This window comes from Sceloporus undulatus, chromosome 2, assembly GCF_019175285.1.
Source record: "Sceloporus undulatus isolate JIND9_A2432 ecotype Alabama chromosome 2, SceUnd_v1.1, whole genome shotgun sequence".
NCBI lineage: Eukaryota > Metazoa > Chordata > Lepidosauria > Squamata > Phrynosomatidae > Sceloporus > Sceloporus undulatus.
In genome coordinates this window covers 87,233,651-87,242,337 of record NC_056523.1, presented here as the reverse complement: position 1 = coordinate 87,242,337, position 8,687 = coordinate 87,233,651, and positions in this window count along the sequence as shown.

The following is an 8,687-nucleotide window of genomic DNA, read 5'->3' as shown; positions in this document are numbered from 1 at the left end:
CGAACACCAGGTGCAATAGGCAATGTTTTAGGGGAAGAAACTGGCAAAACCATCAGAGTACAGTGACATGCAACACTCTCCAAAGATTTCAGCTTGAAGCCTTCCCTATTTATGCAAGCCTTCCATATCTACCATCTTTTTTGTCGGCCACAGAAATTTAGAGTGTGACCTCCTTCCCCTTACAAACTGACAGTGAATTCGGAATTTTAAATGGTGCAAGTAAGGACTCGCAACAAAATATTGCAGCATATTTCTCTTCTGCTAACAGAAAGCATTCCTGTTTAGGACTTCAGTCCACCTGGTGTAGAGTTTGTAGTGTGAAAGGTGGGGGGGGGGGAGTTTTTCTCTTTCACAATCGCTTTGAAATCTTCCTTGTTGGGATACATATAGTGGTAATGAGTTCAGGACAGATGATGAATTGTACCACCATTGACTTGAGTACAATATAACTATTTAGCTGGAAGGAAGACATACCATGGAGAGTTATTTTTAATCTCAGGAATGCATTCCCTGAGCTCTACTGCTCAATTCAGACTATTGAATCTCATGCAAATCCCTGAATTCTCTCCATCTAGCTTGTCTCCAGCCTTTCACAGTCTCCAAAGACACCTTCAGTACTGCATGGCTCAACTCACCTTCATCCAGAGGTCACTGTTAAGATTCCCTCAATCTGCCTAACTCATAGTCTCTTTGGGACCCCCTTCCCCTTTTAGCAGATACACACACAAGTATAGATGTTGAAAGCTGCCAAAGAAAACAACTGAGAGATCCAGGATTACAGTGTAACTGCTGCTCAGCACCAGCATGTCCTCAGTTCTCCAATGTTTTCTACAAAAGGTGTCAGCATAGACAGGAATTCCTTTCTCTGAATGTGGAATGTGAACCTAGGGACCATTACACTCTGCACAGTTATACTACTATGATTTCATTTTAATTTCCATGGCAAAGTCCTCTGGAATTCTGGGGTTTGTAGTCTGCTAAGGCACTAGAGAAACTCTCTGGCTGAGAAATCTAGATGCCTCTCTGTGAATTATAAGTCCTAGGGTTCCATAGGATGTTGCCATGGTAGTTAATGTGGAATCATAACACTATAACATCTAAAATCCACAAAAGAGTCATACTTTTATTGGACCAAGTAAAATGTATAAAATATATGATGGAGGCTTTCAAAGCTCCACTGGCATCTTCTAAAAGGAGTTGAAAATTAAACAGGATAAAGCAAAGAAAAATGATGATGTTGGAGTTAAAAGCCTACAGTTTGTCAAAAGCTTGTATAATGTATTGTGTGCAGTTTGGTTGTTCTGATAAAGTTATTGCTGTTTGGTGGATTTTGGATGTTTTGTATTTTGGCGTATGGTAGGCTCCCACAGCTACCACTGGATATATTCACTATAATTACTGTATATAATATGAAAGGATCCCAAGAAATTCCCTCTGCAGACAATGGGTTTCTCTGCTATTTTCTTACCTTGAATACTGCACAGTTTCTGTTATCTCACAGGGCCTTTGTCTGTTGTGTTTTTCTGCTTGTTTGTGTTTCCCCCTTAATTTAAAAGCTTAAATATTTATGTTTATCTTGAGAGTCCTCAGAGTTTGTAGAAGTGAGTGCATTATTTTGAGGTGACCCCCAATTGAATCCTAATGGACAGGCAATTGGCCTCCTGAATTTGTTATCGGAAGGGATAGCGGTCATGATCTTCAGATAGTATTCCCCCCCCCCTTCACACTACACAATTAGAGCGCATTGATGCCATTTTAACAATTCCTTCCTGTGGAGTTTTTGGATTTTCATTTTTGAGGTATTTAGAATTTTATCAGATTGCTCTAATGCCTCACCAAAGTACACATTTTAGGATTCTGCAGGATTCAGCCACAGCTGTTAAAGCCCCCACTTTAACTATCAAAGTGTTATAATTATGTATAACTGCATTATTAAAGCCCAAAGTATGCCCATTCCAGCTTTAAAACCCTGGTCTGTCAGCAAGCCAGCCCTACATCCTTCATTGGTGGAAATGTTTGTATGTATCTCCCATTAAGAGAGCCAGTATATTGTAGTGGTTCAATTCCACACTTGAGCATAAAAACCCCTGGGAGACCTTCAATAAGTTACACTCTCGCAGTCTCAAGAGGATGGAAATGACAAACCCCCTCTGAGGAAACTTGCTTAGAAAACCCTATGGTAGTTTTCCCTTGGGGTCATCATAAATCTAAAAAATGACATGGAGAGACACAACAACAATAACAACAACAGCCTCTCAATAATGTCCCTAGGCTTGTAATCTACCTAGATCCATGCAACTGGTGTGAACTCTTTAGCATTTCTTATGAATGTAAGTGAACGCTCATAGCAGCAGTTTTACATTTGTGTCCCTCTGATTTGTGCAAAACAATGGCCCATTTCTGTCCTTTTTGGGCAAGTGGAGAAAAGAAGGTTGAGAGGTGATATGATAGTCCTGTTTAAATATTTGAAGGGATGTCATATTGAGGAGGGAGCAAGCTTGTTTTCTGCTGCTCCAGAGAACAGGACCTGGAGCAATAGATGCAAGCGCCAGGAAAAGAGATTCCACCTCAACATTAGGAGGAACTTCCTGACAGTAAGGGCTGTTTGACAGTGGAACACACTCCCTCAGAGTGGAGTCTCCCTCCTTGGAGGTCTTCAAAGGGAGGCTGGATGGCCATCTGTCGGAGATGCTTTGATCTGGATTTCCTGCATGGCAGGGGGTTGGACTGGATGGCCCTTGCAGTCTATTCCAGCTCTATGGTTCTATGATTCTATGATTCTAAGTCAGTCAATCTAAGAGGGGGGGGGAAGGAGGGAGTAGTGAAGTGTGCTTCCTAAAACCAGCCTGAGCCTGGTCCAGAGACATCCATTTTTTCATGGGCCCAAGATACCCCACCCTACTTTATAAAAAAATTAGTTTTGTTTCCATGCTTCTTTCCATTCCTGTTTTTTCTTTCTGTTCTTTCCCCCCTTCTTTGTCAGATTGGTATTTTATTTGGCTCCGTGCTGTCTATGGAACTGTCCTGCTTAACCCTTCCCTTACCATTTCGGAGATAAGAATTGGCTCCTTTGAAATCAGATAAATAGTCTCATAAATACCGAGGAGAGCAACAAGTAAGATCTCTGGAAGAGGAAGGGAAGAGAGAAGATAATTTGCCAAAAGGCCAAACACGTAAGCGCAGGCATGAGTCACTGAGTGGGTGATGCCCTCCAGGGCTCACCACTTTCCTTGTCACTGTCCCAGCCTTATGGGCTGTCAAGGCAGCAAAAATGAGCAATGAGCAATACAGGGGGCACTCTACAATGAACAGTTCCAGCTTCTTCGTTTAAAAAAACAAATCCTAGGTTTCCAGCCCTCAGGGTTGCACAGAAAAGCTTGACACTAGGCTGCTGTAATGTCGTGGGATAATAAGACTTACGTTCTTTTATCACAGAGCCAATGAAATCAAAGTTGGCAATTTTTAGCTCAACTACCTGGCTTAAAATAAGATGCTATTTTCCAGCAAATCTATCTGTGTTACAGGAATGATATCCTGGCTTTCTTTCCAAAGTTGTCAGAATGGCTGGAAAATAGTTTTGACAATTAGAGGATTACAACAGAAACGTAACATTGAAACGTTGGGTGTTCTAAAACCTCAAAAAGTCAGAAGCCATGTAAAACAAAATATGAAGCTATGATGGATCATGGCTGGCCATAAAAAACAAACACAGCAGCTGAATATGAAAGGGTATTCTTATGTGGTGATCTTAAGGAGAACCAATGATGTATCATAATTAGAGTGTTGGACAAGAGGCTCTTTCACACAGCATAATTATAGTGGTATGATTCCACTATAACTACTATGGTTGCATCCTGTGGAAAGCTGGGGTTTGCAATTTATGGAAGGCCATTTACAATTCTTGGCTAGGGAACTCCTCTGGTGCCTGTGATCAAGCTACAAACCCCTGGATTTCATAGGATGCAGCCATGGCAGTTCAAGTGTGCTCAAAGTACTATAGTTATGTAGTGTGAATAGACCTTAGGACTGGGCATTCAGTGGAACTTACCCCATAGGCTTATTGTGATCATTGTGATAGGCCAGCTTGGCATAGTAGTTCGAATGTAGGTCAAGGAAACTGGGAGACAGGATTCAAGTCCATTCAATGCCTCGCTCTAGAATATAAACCCACTGGGTGACCTTAGGCGAATCACAGTCTCTCAGCCTCAGAGGATGGAAATGGAAAACCCCCTCTGAAGAAACTTGACAAGAAAACCCCATGATAGGTTCACCTTAGGGCAATGATTTGAAGGCACACAACAACAACAACCATGATAAATATGGAGAGGAGGACCATGTCTGCCTGTTTCTGCTCCTTGGAGGAAAGGTAGAACACAAATGCTAACAAACAAATAATTATGTAGTATATTTGCTCCAAATATAGTCTAAAAGGGTAAGCAAATCAAAATAGTATTCCTCCTCCATATTATCAAGTTTAAGAGCACCTGTTCTAGAGTACAGAGCTCAGCCCTAACTGGGGAACAGTTGTCCAAAACCATGTCTATGTGGCAACCCAGTTCCAGTGTAGTACAACAGGAAAATGATAGCCATATTCCCAGTTGTGGAGGTACAGGAAGCCAGCCTACCAAGATAAGCAGTGCATGTGTGTTTCTTTGTCATTATTAGTTGCTTTTTAACCAGAACAGTTTTTTAAAAATGACTCCCCTCCTCCCCAAAGGAACAAAAGTCTACTGGAAAATATATCAATTTAAAATACATTGTTTTAAATTGTTTAAATGGGCTTGAAATTGGTTTAATACTCATTCAGTCTTTTAAAAGTATTATTGATTTAAAGGGTTCTAATCTGATTTTATTATACACCACTGAGACCCTCAGATATAAGGTGGGATACAGGTTTCCCTTGCTTTTCTGCTTTTTGATGATCCACTCTTTCAACTCTTTCAAATTATATCCAAAACACATTCATTCAATGCATGTGTAGCAATTAACCTTTCTATTGTGGCAGGCACTTGGGGACTTTTGTTATCCCACCGCTGCCACCAAATTATCTAACGACACACACTCCTTCTCTTTATGGCAGTCCTATGGGGGTTGTCTCATCTCACCCCGCTGCCAACTAATTCATGTAACGAACCCCCTTTCTTATGTGGCAGGTTCACAGTATTATATAATATAGTAGCATGGATAAAATATATATGGCAGACCAGCCTTTGGATAAAACCAAAAGATGAACTTTATTTAACAAAAGGTTTGAACAGATATTTCTTGAACTAAATGATATTAAACAACTGTTAGTTCAGGCACATGTTACTTCTTACTGGTTACTATATTACCACAGTTCAACTTGCTACAGAGTATTTCTATGACCAGCTGTTAAGGACACTAACACCGTCCTTATTGCCTACTTTCCTAAGCTTAAACACCACAGTATTGCCTCTCAGGCTTACTATAATCCTTCTTTCAATTAGAGTCCCTAACAGGTTACAGGTCCCTCTCTCTAGACTATAACCAAGTTCCCCTCTGGAACAGACTCTTCCCCTCACTGTCTCCTCAACTCAACTCCCGCTTCAACCCTCAGGATTCTAAAAACCCAACTTCATCTCTCAACATTCTAACCCCATTCCTAAGCCAGCTCCTGATTGGCTTAGGGCCTCTGGCTTCTGATTGGCTGGTTTGTAGTCAGCTCGTTACAGCGTGGTCCACTCTTTCAATCTTTATCACTTAGGTGCCATTATTAATATTACAGTATAAGCACAAACTCGTAGCAGACTGGGGAATAGCTTCAGGTTTTGTACGGGGGAAGACAGATGGGAAATGTCCCATTGCAACGGTGAAAGTCTGCTCAGTAGAAGTGGGGTGTTGCCTTCTTCAACACATTTCAGACAAAAGTGTTAATAACTTTAAACTTTATGAGGCAAAAATACAGTATCTTTCATATGCCACTGTCTGGTCAGATGTTCCTTTTGAAGAACCGAAGAGCAAAAAGCAGCAAAGTATCTGTATACAATCACACCATGAACAGTTTTTATGCAGTACAGTGGGCCCTTGGTATCTCTTGGAGTTCCAGGATCCCCCATGAGTATCAAAACCTGTGGATGCTCAAGTTCCATAAAGTGGTGTCCTTCAAATGAAATGATAAAATCAAACGTTTTGCTTTTTGGATTTTATATATTTTAATGCTGTTTATGGTCGAATATATGGATAAGAAATTCATGGATACCGAGGGCTGACCTGTACTCTTACTAAACAAAAATAGGACACTTTGCACTATGCTTTTGCAATGGTACTCTACTTTTTCTTTTTTGACTCGGCATCATCTTTTCATTCAGTTTGAGTATAGTATAGAATTCATTTGTGTTGCCATGTGCTTACAGTACAGTACAAGTATTCACACTTATATTTGTGCTGTTACTGTAATATTCATAAAAGCACCTAAGTGTACTGATAAAGGTAAAAGAACACATAAGATTCTCAACTTGCAATAAAAGTTAGAACTAATCAAACTTAGTGAGAAAGGCCTGTCCATAAGCAATACAGGCCACAAGTGATGTGTAGCTCGCTCAACAGTTAGACCATTGTTATGCATAAAGCCAAAGTCTTAGAAAAAAATCAAAATGCTACACTAGTAGCATGGCAGCCTAACTGCTGATATGAAACGAGTTTTAAATGTGAGGATTCAAGACAAAATCATCCACGATATTCTTCTAAGCACAGGCATTAACCAGGCCAAAATCCTAACTCTGTTTAATATAATGAAGGCTGAAAGAGGAGTAACATCCATGGAAGAAATGTTTGAGGCTAGCAAAGTCTGATTTAATAGATGTAAGACAAGGTCCAATTTGCAAAATATAAAAGAGCAGGGAGAAACTTCTGGCGCAAATACTGCAGCTGTAGAGATGTATCCTACAGCACTTGAAACATTTATAGAAGATGGTGGCTATACAAAGCAACAGATTTTCAGTGTAGATGAAAGTATATTGGAAGAAAATACCAGATAGAACTTTAATTGGAAAAGAAGAGAAATCTATGCTTGAATTCAAAGCTGCAAAAGATGGGCTAACACGGTTGCTAGGGAGTTTATCAGACAAAGGAAATTGGAAGTATAATCCAATGGCAATCTGAAGGCAATCATGGGATTTAATGTTATTGTGTGATAGACTGCCACACACAAATTCAGGCAATGAAAAGTCAATCTGAACGCAATCATGTGGTTTCATGTTATTGCGTGATAGACTGCCACACGCAAATTTGGGCAATGGCATGCTATTTTCGGGCAATGGGGAGCCAGTTCGAACGAAATACGCATTCACGTAATTGCGTTAAACTAGCAACTTTAAGTGAATGCATTCTGGCCCCACTTTCTTTTCATTCAAATTTAAGAGAAATTCCTCCCGTTTGATAAACTCGTAGGATCTAATGTGATTGTCCTGCAAAAACAACTTCATTGCTGCAGCCAATGGATCAAGGTGTGATTTCAGCATCAAAACTTATTATCAGAGGAGGATTATTACAAAGGCTATAGCTGCATTGGATGATGGTCTTTTTGAGAGATCAAAGTAAAATAAATTTTAAAAACTCATTGGAAATGCTTCACTATTTTGGACACCTTTAAAACAATTAGTGATTGCATGGGAGGAAGTTAAAGGCCTGTTACAGATAGCCAAAATAAAGCTGCTTCGAGTCACAGTGGAGGTATGGTGTTTAAATGATGCATGTATCCTAAGAGTCCAGAAGCCACACCAAAGCCACACTCCAGTCCTTAGGGCTAGAGCGTGGCTTTGGTGCGACTTCTGGACTCTTAGGATGCATGCATCATTGAAACACCATACCTCCACTGTGACTCGAAGCAGCTTTATTTTGGCTGTCTGTAACAGGCCAATGAAACAATTTTGAAAGCTGTTTAGAAGAAACTCATTCCCAACTCATGGACAATTTTGAAGGTTTTGAGGATCCAGTGTAGGAAATCACTTCAAATGATGACATGACAAGGGAATTAAAGTTGGAAGTCCCAGCCTGAAGATTTTGCAGAATTGCTTGGGTTGCATGATGAGACTCTAACTGATGAGGATTTATTATTTGATACAGAGAATGTTATTCAGAGAACAGGAAGCGCTGCCTGGTTATATGGGTCAGCCTAGGGTACTGACAACTAAAGAATTAGGAGAAGGATTCACCAAAATAGAGGACACAACTGCATTTTGGGAAAGGATCAATCCAATTTTGAATGAAATTCAAAAACAGAGACCTGTGAATAGCCTGTTAGAGGAACATCCTTAGAGAACAATGTGGCAAACTTCATTGCTGGTCCATTTCATTAGAGACCAAAGTGGCAAACCTCATTGCTGTCCCCCCTCCACAACCATTGCCGGCCAACCCTAACCCTTCTGATTCAGAGCCATCAACATCAGTAACAACATTATCCCCTGTAAAATCTCCATCAAAGTCCCTCTCTGGGAAAAAAGAATGAGATTGTTTGATGTTTCCAATCCTTCCAACTTTCTTCAATAAATCACTGTCATTTGTCCACATGTGCAAGAATCGGAATATTTAAAGGTAAGCTTTTGTTCATTTTACTGTACAGTACTTTTGTATATTTAAAGGTAAGCCTTTGTTTATTTTACTATACTTTGGAAGTGATAAACAATGTGTTGTTTACACTTTTCAGCAGCCAAAATACATTTGCAAGC